General features: G+C 41.8%; 1 protein-coding gene and 1 long non-coding RNA gene across 2 annotated transcripts in view; one reads left to right on the top strand and one right to left on the bottom strand.

Moving 5' to 3' along the window:
• Nucleotides 1-4,808, top strand: part of lin7a (lin-7 homolog A (C. elegans)) — a 96,825-nt gene extending 92,017 nt beyond the window's left edge. The window contains exon 6 of the mRNA XM_063217226.1: nt 3,364-4,808. The gene's annotated coding sequence lies outside the window, so the exon portion shown is untranslated. The remainder of the gene's footprint in view (nt 1-3,363) is intronic.
• Nucleotides 4,809-9,516: 4,708 nt separating this feature from the next.
• Nucleotides 9,517-11,636, bottom strand: LOC134464501 (uncharacterized). The gene is made up of 3 exons (XR_010037913.1): nt 11,298-11,636; nt 10,578-10,718; nt 9,517-9,575 (listed from the first exon to the last, which is right to left on the bottom strand). It is a non-coding gene; the product is annotated as an uncharacterized LOC134464501 (long non-coding RNA).
• Nucleotides 11,637-12,147: the final 511 nt, after the last annotated feature.

The raw sequence follows: 12,147 nt of genomic DNA, 5'->3' as shown, positions 1-12,147 counted from the left end.
CAAAATGTGTTTGGAAGGTAAAGGATGTAATTGTTTAAGTAGTTGATTTAAAAAATATGTATGCTATCCATTCAAAAATATTCATATTTTTGTGAATATTAACTGACTAGCCTAATAAACTAACATTGATTGGTTTTTACCAAAGTGCAGTAAGTTTAGCAACTAAGGATGTCTATGACTGAATTCAAAATGGCAAACATGGAGGAGGCCCACCTCTTCATGCATGAAAAGTGTAAATTTGCATATCAAATGAACGTAGCCTACATGAAAAAGATAATCACGTAGCAAAGAGAGATATCCTCCGCGCTCCTGCACTTCACAATCTGGTGCGTCTCGGGAAAGGACTTGGTAAATGCAGGGGAAGAAAGGAGTCACCGGAGCATCTTCAGATGTGGAAAATAACTTGTTTTATTGGGCAAGCGCCAAGACTAACGTTTCGACGTTCACACGTCTTCTTCAGAGTCGATACTGCCCAATAAAACAAGTTATTTTCCACATCTGAAGATGCTCCGGTGACTCCTTTCTTCCCCTGCATGAAAAAGATAATATTTGTGAATGGGCAGAATACACTCTGGAAACGAGGTAGGCCTACTAACATAACCATGAACATTGTTGTGTACTTTCTAGGTACAATATGGTGTCATATAATATCTGGCCTTTTAACATTTAAAATAGAAAAATAATTGTAAATAGCAGTTTGTAGAGTTATAATATTGTTACCTGACTCTTGCCCTGAGGAAAGGGAATGCCCCCGCGTTACGTTACTGAACGCAGCCAGTCAGATGATGTAAATGAGTTTAATAATATTGTACCTATTGTGTTCTTGTACTTGCCTGTGTGCTTCCTATGCTAAGACGCACAGGGTTATAATATTAATCATGCTAGACTGTATACTAGCATAATGCTTTGAATACAATAGCCAGCTGCACATTATTGTAGTCTTCTGCGCTGCACCACACCACACCACGCACCAGCTCGAGAGACAGTTTGTTCACAGATTCAGGGCCAGATTGCCAGATAATTAATCCTCTAATTGTAATCCATCTAATTGTCACTAAGAGCAGAACAGTTTTGTATTCCCCCATAGTGCTGGTATTTCTTGTGTAATCATCAGTCACTACTATACATAGTGCAATTGTCACCACGTTGTAGACAAATTGATCAGCACCCTGTTTCCCTAGTGTTGTAATTATACAACCAGTGGAAGAAGTAATTAAGGGATGTGAGATTGCCTTTTGAGCATGGCTATATGGTAGGCCTATATATTTTAGCAATGCTGTACATGTAACCCTCTTTGAGTTTGCATATTAAGTGGGCCTTCTGTACATTTCTTTCACTTAGTGTTTCTCGACGAGGGTAGTACACCCCCCCAGGGGGCGTTGGGGAGCCCCAAGGGGGCGTTGAGAAGGATACAGTTGAGTGTGTGGGGGCGGGGGTTAGTAGCCATTGGGGGACATTAGTCTATTTTACTTTTCAATACGAAGGGGGGCATTGGCAGGTTTATGATGAGGTCAAGGGGGAGTTGGGAGACTTATGATGAAGTCAAGTGGATGTTTGTCCAAAAAAAGGATGAGAACTACTGCTTTAATTGATACTGTAAGGCAAAGTGGCCATCTTCCACTTGGGTCTATGAGAGGGTTCAGTCAATACATCCCAACACATACCACTGTGAGGCTGATTTAAAACGGACTGCTGTGTGTGTCCGTCTACAGTAGGAATCACAGGCTGCAGCCCAGAATGCTAAAGCAATGAGGACAGAAGCTGAGGGTTAAACTGATAAAGGTGGAAATAATTTTAAAGTTACTGTGTGTGTGGGAGATAGAGAGGGAGAGAGGGACAGAGACAGAGAGAGGGAGAGAGAGAGGGGAGAGAGAGGGAGCAGAAAGTACATCATTTCCACAAATGAGGCTATGTGTCCCTCCCTACAGTCTCCGTGACAGAAAAAGCAGAACTGCATTAAATATAGTTTCTGGCACGAGGGAGATCTTGAGGAGAGGAGAGCACACCATTCTGGTATTGCTAACAGTGCAGCCCTGCGGTGGGAGTCTCCGAGGGTGTGTGTGTGTGTGTGTGTGTGTGTGTGTGTGTGTGTGTCTCTGTCTGTCTGTCTGTCTGTCTGTCTGTCTGTCTGTGTGTTTATGTTTGGTTGAGAGGTATGTGATGAGGTGTGGTCTCCGAGGGTGTGTGTGTGTGTGTGTGTGTGTGTGTGTGTGTGTGTGTGTGTGTGTGTGTGTGTGTGTGTGTGTGTGTGTGTGTGTGTGTGTGTGTGTGTGTCTGTTTCTGTTACCATGTGAGACCAGTGCCTCTGCTCTCCTTTCGTGTGGACTGAAGAGTGAGGCGTTATACAAGTTGTTGGGGGTGCATGTTTAACTTCTGACTGCCTTACTAGGCTATATAAGGATCATATCAAGGCATTTTTACCACACACTTTTAATTGTCAAGCTTTTCTAGATGATCATTGTGAAAAAAAAAGTAGGGTAAAGGGGCAGGTGTTTTAGCACCACCTTGTCCCTTTCTGTGCACACCTATGGGTACAATGTCAAGATAGTTCAAGATCCAAAAAGAGAATAAACATGTACGCATACGGTGGATCTTAAACCAATCGGACACATGACAGCATGGGAGGCGAGCGGGAAGGCGGTGGGTACGAGCAAAAAAGTGAAATTCCGCTGAATGGCAGGTGAGCGGAGAATGAATGCGACGTGTCAAATTTCGTTACGTTTCTCCTTAACTTCCGTTTTCAACAAAGCGGACATTTTGTGTACTGTTATGTACTGTGTGCACATGATCCTTGCTATTATATTGTTATTATTAGAGTGGAGTGAGTGGCAAGGTCACTTCAGTTGAAAGAATATGAATATATAGAAGGGCATTCAAGCAGTCAGTCTCAATATCTGTCTATCTGAACTGCGTGGTGCTAATCACTGTGAGTGTGTGTGTGTGCATGTGCGCGTGTATGTGCCTGTGTGCCTGCGTGTGTGCAAGCAATACACTCCCGCAGAGAGCAAAGGCACTAATTAAAAAATATGCATCTGAATACCTGTCTCTGTGTGTGTGTGTGTGTGTGTGTGTGTGTGTGTGTGTGTGTGTGAGAGTTTTGCGCGTATGTGTGTGTGTTTTGCGCGTATGTGTGTGTGTGTGTGTGTGTGTGTGTGTGTGTCTGTGTGCATGTGTGTGTGTGTGTGCCTGTGTATGTGTGCACCTGTGTTTGGGGCTTCAGCTAAGGTGTACACAAGATGCATATTAATATTTATTTAGGCTGACATTGACACATGCACAAAAAAAACAATTTTGACAGAAACAGTGTCAACATTGAACATCAAGCCTTGCTCTCAAATTGTCTCCTTTGCCTCTCCTTGACAGGTTGTTTCAGAAGAAGAAATGAGAAGAAACAGAGAAAGAGAGAGAGAGAGTTTAACTTCAGTCGAGGCAGGAAGGAAGAAGGCTGCCAGCCTTCTCGAACCGCCAGAGGACATGATACACCAACAACCAGACCCAGAAACCAGTAATCGAAATCAGGACCCAGAGCCAAAACTAGAAATCCACTCTTGACTACCACTCGGACTAAAAACCCAGACCCGGCAGACATATAAAATGATTTTCAATTTTCGGCCAATGACTACTTTTTCCTCAACCCTTCTTGCAGTAGTACATATGCAGCCAGAGGATATGATACACCAAGCTAACCCAGAAACCAGACTCCCTCGGACACAAGACCCAGACCCAGAAGATCCAAGAGACATAAACAATAGTTTCCATTTTTTTTCAGCCAACGAACAGACTTTTACCCACACTCAACTTACTACAGTAGTCATCGACAGTCTGACAGACAGACATACAGACAGACAGACAGACATACAGACAGACAGACAGACAGACAGACAGACAGACAGACAAACAGACAGACAGACAGACAGTCATACAGGCGTTCATCAAGTTGTATTCAGTATAAAACAAAACAGAAAAATAATCGAACAGTGATGTTTGTCCTGCAATGTAATGCACAGGTGCTTTGAAAAATGTGCGCAGCAATGTGTCTGTACGTTCAGACCGAACACGGTGAAAGTATGAAATGAAGCTGAAATGAAGAATTTTGTATTAGATACAGTATGACAAACAAACGCACACTGAGAGTTAGAGATGAGTTTTTGGACATCGACAGTATAGCACCAGAAAGCTGAATTTCAGTTGAGTTTGTTGCAATGCATGGTAATTTGTTGGCATCTAATCAATGAATAACCCAATCATTGCTGCTTTTAGTCAAGTCAACTCAAGTCGAGTCAGCTTTTATTGTCACTTTCTTCATATGCACAAGACATACAAGGGAAATGAAATTACGTTTTCTCTCTATACCATGCCAGGACAAGACATATTCAAGACTGACATTTTACAGACTGACATAAAGTGCAAGACATGACAGGTAACAGTGATGGATTGGTAACAAGTGGTCATTTTAGTGCTATAGTGCCTAACAGATTGTGTTGGGCTCGTTCAGCTGCTCTCGTGCTTTTACCATGTTTGGTCTGTACATAGTACAGTACAGTAAGAAGCAAAATAGCACTACGTATATGGGTCAGTTTTTAGAAAGCTTTCCTTTTTTGAGTTGTCCTCTCTGGTAGTTTTGAATTCTGGCCCTTTTATTGCTTAAGGGGAAGTTCTGTCGTGAAGTTTTTGTGACACTTGTATTTCCTTTGTCCTTCTTTCTCTGAATTATTTGACCCAGTGTGTGGACTAAGTTGACTTTTGTTTCTTCTTTCTCCTTTGTGATTTTTTTTGCCACAGCTTTTTAACAGTGACAGTTTTTAAACGATCCTTCTTCTACTGGTGCTTTGTTGTCCCGTGTGAATGAGCATTGCTTTCATCGTTTGTGTCGAAGGTGTCTTAATTTCGATAAATGTGAAGCTCTTTTTTACCTTCTGTAACTGTAGCAAAAAGATATTTTGTATGAGGATAAAAAAATAACAAAACAAAACAAAACTCTCGTAGATTTAGCAATAACACACCTCAGTTTATTCGACATGTTCTACAGTAACGTTTAAGCAGGTTATGTGGACGAAGAGGTGAAGATGAAGTCCTACTATAACTTATGCACTGTGTGACATAAGGTAGTGTCATGACAGAAGGTCAAAAGGTCAAGGTCAAAGTCCAGGCAAGGTCAGTTGCACAGCGTATTTAGCCCCTTAATGCGCACCGTACCTCCAGAGGCACCCTGTAATAGTCATTGAAATGTAACTACCATAGGACTTCAATACTATGACATAACACAGGGCCTTTAGTAATGCACCACGACTTGGTCATTACCATAGTGGTAACAACAAATGTATAAAGCCGCGTCTTAAGGGGTTAATAACAGTGCCACCTATGGAGATTACAGCATCATTCATTGATTGGGTATTGAATTGGCGAACTCGAAGAACAAAGGGTGAAACATGTTAAGAAATGGTGATAACACCAGTGTTGCCAGATTGGGCGGTTACCCGGCTACGTGGGATGGCCGTCTGCGGGTAAAAACGGGAAAAATTGGCCATTTGGCGTTTTTTTCTACAGTTTTGTGCCCATAGAAATCAATGCAATTTGTTGAAATTGGGCAGAATTTAGCGCATTTTGGCGGTTTTAGAGAACCTTTTGGGCGGGGTTTGATCAGACACATCTGGCAACACTGGATAACACGGGTGTCATTGCTGCAGTCTTGTGAATGTGACAGACATATTTCCATCTGGAAACAGTCAGAAACAGAGAATTATGGGTATTTAACAGAAATGTGCATAAGAGAAGATGTTATTTAATTGTTTATGTGTGTAATTAATAAGGACAAGTGGAATGTTAGAAATGGATATATCTATATGAAGGCAGTGAAATTTTAAGGTTATATTTATTGTTATTTTTAAAATATTTCTATTTTATAGTTTATTATGTCTAGAGTTTTATCCTGCAGTCCATGTGTCATCGAGGTAAAATGTGATTTTGTAAAAGAAGCAAAAGGTTATTCTTAACTATGAGTTATATTTCATTTTCCATACAATATGAAGAGATGATTTATTCAACCAGATGTTTTAATGCCACGTGGTGACAATCGTTGCACCTAGCCAACCATTTCATTGTTATTACTTGTTTTTTTCCTTATGATGTGTATGGTCCACTCTCCCAAAACAAAGTATTGAATAATCTATCACAAATAGAGTTATCCAATGTAATCTAATGTAACAATAAACCAATACATATAGCTCTGTATAAGAGGTAATAGCAGATATGCAAACAAATACTAACTAGGAACTATATTCGTGTATCCCTTTATTGTCTGAAAACCTCCAATTCCATATTCTTTACTAGTTATATTAGCAAACCCACAACAGTATACTACTGCACACCACACAGTTTTCCTAGTTGGAGCTAACTCAACCAACTGACAGTCCCATCATGTGCAATGTGCCACTCTAATAGAAAATCCATACCAAGCTGTGAAAGTGGTGTCCCTTTCTTCATCCATCTGACCATCTGTCCATCTTTCTTTCTTCCTTTTTTAAATCTCCCTCCATCTCTGTTTATATTTAAAGTTCTTCACCCTGAATTTAACCTTTGTCCCTTTTTGTATGTTGACTCATTTTTCTTAACAAATGACTTGCATTTTGGAAGCTGATTGTGTACTGTAGATACTTATTATATAGAAATATTGAAAAAGACAAAAACAAAAAGTCAAGTCATATGCAATTGTTATACATATTATATTTGTATAAATAAATATATCTGTGTGTCTAAGGCCTTGATTGACATATTCTCTTTTTTTTCTCTTTGACATACTGACATATTCTCTTATTTCTTTACAATATGATTTACAATGTGAGCATTATTCACGGGCCTACCTATTTATTGTCAGTATCATTTGGTGTCAGAAAGTGAACATTTAAAGTAATTCAATGGTTGCTGTATCTGCGAATGTGCTTACCTCCTTATAAAACATTATACGCTGCACGGTGTATAGAGTTATTGCAATTTGCAAATGTCATGGAATAGGTAATATTTTATCTCAGACAGTGGACCATCATCACATTTCAGTATTCTCAGCAGAATCTGGCAATGGTCTGGTTGCTCTGCTGTTCAAAAGGTCAGTCTCAGCGCAACAGGAGGCGGTTCTACGGTCAGGTGGGGCCCAAAGCGAAAATGCAAAAGAACGAACATTTGAACCAAAATCACCACTACTGTAGCACAGTATGGGTTGTTATTCTCTGTCTCCCCAAGCATCTGCCTGCCTTGCCTGGTGGCAAGATGGGCCTCTGAGCGCAGCCTTATCAACATCCACGGCAACTATCATGAGAGGTAAAACCAGTCAGCAGTGTGCTCAGATAGGGACGAGGTGATGCTAAAGCACCTGCCCCTTTGTCCTCCTGGACAAAAAGTGTCCTTTCTGAAAATTCTTTTTTGTTGATTTTTCCACAGTGTATCGAATAGTCTTTGCTGACATGATAATCGAAATACTTGCCGATTAAGAGCGTGTTGTTATAATGCCTCAAGACAATCCGTAAGGCAGCCATAGTTCCAAATGCCCCCTCCTCCCAGCACCTGCCCTCCAAAATGTCTCTGCATGACACTGTCAGCCAGGTAGCATGAGGCAGCAGTGCCCCGGCTGAAGGGAATCCAACAGGCGAGGACAAACAGGCCAGTTGTCCAGGGCTCAAGGAGCGAGGGGTTCTGGTGTTGGGCAGGGCAGGGTTATCCATAAGGGCCAGTGGCACAGTCCCCAGGGACACCAACCATTCACAGCCAGTTAGGAGGCACCACATGACACAATCTTTCGAAATATTGTTCATAAAGGAGGCACCTGTGAGGTGTAGTGCCCAGGGGCACCACGGTGTCTTAATACGCTCCTGGTATAGGGTCCTTATTATGTAAGGGTTAACGTTCGGCGAGAAGGTCGGTACCGTGGAATAGCAGCACGACAGAGAGAATCTTTAGACCCCGACGCGGAGCGGAGGGGTCTTGTTCTCTCTGAAGTGCTGCTATTCCACAAAGCGACCGACTCGCCGAAAGTTAACCCGCTTATTATATGGATATACTTAAATGATTCACACATGGCGGGGACATTTCTTTAGACCTATTTAATGTTAATTGTTGCTGCGCAAAACAAAACAGTGCCGTTGTGGAACACCGCTAGGCAACAGCTAGGTAGCCAGGACAACAGGTGTTGTCTATCACAGCAGCTGATTAGAGTGACAAAAGACCGGACCCCCTGCGGAGTGATATGAAACATTCGCTTTAGCCACTGACTTGTATACAAGCCAGTGGCTTTAGCAGTGAACGTCTTGTTGCCATTGACAGCGGTAGCCAGGACAACGGGTGCTGTCTATCACAGCAGCTGATTAGAGTCTTGTTGAAAAGTCGCTTTAGCAGTGAAAAGTCTTGTTGCCATTGACAGCGGTCTGTTATAGACCAACCCGTCCGTTATCGAAAAATAACAGACGTCCGAACGTTGGGGAGCCCCGTTGAAATGAATGGAGCATTCGACAGATGACGTCACAACCATATAATAAGATTATTATCACCCAGTGAGCAGACGGAACGTCTTCTGATTGGCTGAGCAGGTGTCCTTTATTCCCCGGTAGCAGAAAACCTATGATGTCATGCGGGCGTGCGGGCGTCCAAGTTGCTTCTTTTCTAACTTTCTGGCGAAGTGCCGTTGTCCTGTCGAAATGGGCTGCTTCGTCGAGACGAGCTACCAGTAGCATAATTCGACAGTGGAGTCTATCGATTTACGCTGCCTCGTCGACATGACATACCTTGATTTTCCGTGGACGTTTCAAATAGGGTTCGCATCGTGCAGTTTTTTATTTATTTATTTAGCTAGCCAGGGGTGACCGGGGGTGTGTAACCTAATTTCCTTCGTGCCTTTTGATGTTTTGTGCCATTTGCCATGGAGACGTTTAATAACAACGTTTAATAACGACAATTAATAACTTGCCGTTTTCTTTTTTCCCCAAATGAGAACGATGAAAGAGCTAGTGAATTGTTAAGAGACTGAGTTGAGGCCGGAAGGACTCGGACAAAACCCAAAAAACAAACGGCTTAAATAACAGATAGCGTACCTTTTCGTGATTTTCCCCCATTTTAATCAGAAGTGCAATGTAGCCTCCCAGACAGCACACTTAGGCCTACATCTTGCCAACATTAGTAAGCAACGTTATACCGATATAATTATTTATATTCCTACCATGAGCCGACGGTTGCCCGCCTTATATCCGCTCATGAGCCAATGTTTAACCGATTTAATTACGACTTGATTACGACCTACTCGACGTACCCCATCTGCGCGAGGAAAGCATCCGGACGTCTCGAGGAACAGCTGATTTTAGGTTGCAGTTATGAAACTAGCATGTCAGAAAATCACCTAGCATGCCAGAAAATCAGCTCTTTCCATATACAAAAAGACGTCTGAATGTTCTCACCGCTGCAGTGGAATTCCGCCTTATTTGAGGTCTTCCTGCTTCACCATATGCCTCACCAATGAAAACACAAAAAATCATAGACGTTTTGACATTTATTTTTTTCCACAATTAAGCACAATGTCCATCGTTGAATCATTCCTGCAGGAGAGAAAAAACAAATCTGTGAACATGGGCTGGATGTGAAAATCACCCTTTACATGAGAACATACCCTACAGTTTAGGCTATGACTTTGACATGTGAAAAGTTTACAACTATTTATTGAGAACAGTTTTTGTAAGCAGGATTTCACCATCTCCTGTATGTAGCCTAAGTCCTGCCTGTGGATGAAAAGTCTTTTCTCTATATTGTCCCTTTTACTTTAAAAGTGTACTCGCTCGGTGGTATTTTCATGGATAAGTGGGGCCTGTATATAGCCTAAGACCTGCCTGTGGATGAAAAGTCTTTCATCTATATTGTCCCTTTTAATTTAAAAGTGTACTCGCTACTCTGTGGTATTTTTTATACAGTCATGGATAAGTGGGGCAGTCATTGGTAAGCGGTTAGGGTGTCCTGTAGCCATTCTATTTACTGTCAATGCCTGTAGCCCAGGGCTGTAGGCCTACAACCTAAAAGGTTGCTGGTTCAACTCCCAGCCCGCCAGGTTGGTGGGGGGAGTAATTAACCAGTGCTCTCTCCTCCATCCTCCATGACTGAGGTACCCTATGCATGGTACCTTCCTGCTATACACTGCAACATACTGCTCCCTTGGGATGCCGCTGCCCCCTTGCACAGGTGAGGCATAAAATGCAATTTCGTTGTGTGCAGTGTACTTGTGTGCTGTGTCACAATGACAAAGGTGGGCTTTCACTTATATACACCTAGAGATGTATTCCCCTGAGTCCAATGTTTTTAAACAGTTGAAACACAAACATTTCCAGTCAATATTTACAATGGAATAGCAGACGTCTGTGTCATATTCCCAAGGAATGGTAGCATCGCATCTACTGCTGTGCTGTGCTGAGTCAAAGTAATTCATAAGCCTACTGGTTGTGTTTTCCCTGCCCATTCACTACTTTGATGGCCTGCAATTTATTCAGATGTGTTCTACAACCTTTTGATGAAACTTGCATTGTACATTTGATACCACAAACTAGGCTTACTTGTTATGCTGTGTGGATTTTTGTTGAGCAGGGTTCTCACTTGCCAATCAGCATGTTTTCCTCTTGTTACCATCATCAGTCTGGACCTGGCTGGACACCTGTGCACTTCACCATGTGAACTCTGAGGGCAAGTGTAGAAGCCTGGCAAATGAAGACAGGAATAAGTTGGTCTCAGTATCACTGCGCAACTACATTCACAATGTCATATATTGGTTTAGTTGATTTCTGTCCATCACAATTTAATATTATGGTTTACGTTTAGGCATACAACTTTCACAATGCCGTATTAGTTACATTTAGCTAGTTATGATTTATTTGGTAAGGACATGTACAAGTTATGTAGGCTGTACAGCAGGGGTGGGCAACTTTCATTATAAGGTGGGCCAACATTTTTAATTACCACAATCTGAGGGCCACATCACCACGCACTTGAGAGAATTTACAAAAGGATACTTCACTTTTTCTATATGTATACCTGAATGCTTACATTATTGATGTATAGGGGGTTAAAAACTGTCCTTTTTCTTTTTTTAAAAAAAGTGAGAAGTTGGGCTGCATGTGGCCCCCGGGCCTCCAGTTGCCCATTCCTGCGTACAGTATCCTAACAGAAAGGCTCTCATAGCATTTCAAATAATGGTCTATATAAAAACTGGTTATAATAGGTACAGTGCAGTATAAACAGGGTTGAGGGGGTGGTTTCTTTTGTTTCGGTTTACCTACCGAGTAGTTTAGCCAATGTCTGTGTGACACGTTCACGTTGCCACCTCCACAGCATCCTCTTCACAGCTGCAGGGGCAAAACACCTGAAAACATAATAATGTTTTTAAGTCCAAGATATAGACTAGAAAATGAGTGACAGCATCACAATCAGTTTGTATGCAAGTGTAGTGTGAACCCTCTATTTTTGTCTTTTTGTTATTCCCTTATCATTCCCTTATTCTCATTCCCTGTCTTTTTGTTGCCCTGTCAGAAGTTGTCTTTTAGTTTAATTATGCTGTTGCACGTTTTCGCCAATAGATGGCATATAGGACCAGCTTATGAGTGCAGAGACCCTCTCTGGTGCAGTAGCCTGTGGAAGAACTAAACGTGGAAGTGACAGGCTTTGTTAAGATACAGAAGGCAGTGGTTACACTATCAGCTGTACAGTTATGCTGAGGGAAATGTAAATAACCAACGAACCCATCGAAACTCTAAGTTACCCCACAGACACACTTGAGGACCTTTTTCATTAAGTGTGCAACATAAGCATTCACGCAATAATGCCAGCAGGTCCCATTTAAGATTTAACTAAGAGTATGTTGTTATGGATCTTACAATGTGTAGTGATAGACTTAAGAACTTACCATTTTTCATAGTCAAGGAAATGTCAATGTAAAAGCGGGTATCATGCTAACGTTGTTGGCAAAATCCCTAACGTATTGCTTGCTTGACACGATAAATTATGGTTTTAGTTACTAACACTCAGTCAGGCATCATGGCTGATATTAGCTGAACATGACACGACAATATACAATTATTAAGACGGACGCAATGTGTTCAAATTGAGCCGAATCCGCTATCTTTGCTATAA

The sequence above is a fragment of the Engraulis encrasicolus genome, chromosome 15 (assembly GCF_034702125.1).
Source record: "Engraulis encrasicolus isolate BLACKSEA-1 chromosome 15, IST_EnEncr_1.0, whole genome shotgun sequence".
In the NCBI taxonomy this organism is placed as follows: domain Eukaryota; kingdom Metazoa; phylum Chordata; class Actinopteri; order Clupeiformes; family Engraulidae; genus Engraulis; species Engraulis encrasicolus.
Note: the sequence above shows the minus strand (reverse complement) of the source record. Positions and strands in the feature narration are given on the sequence as shown.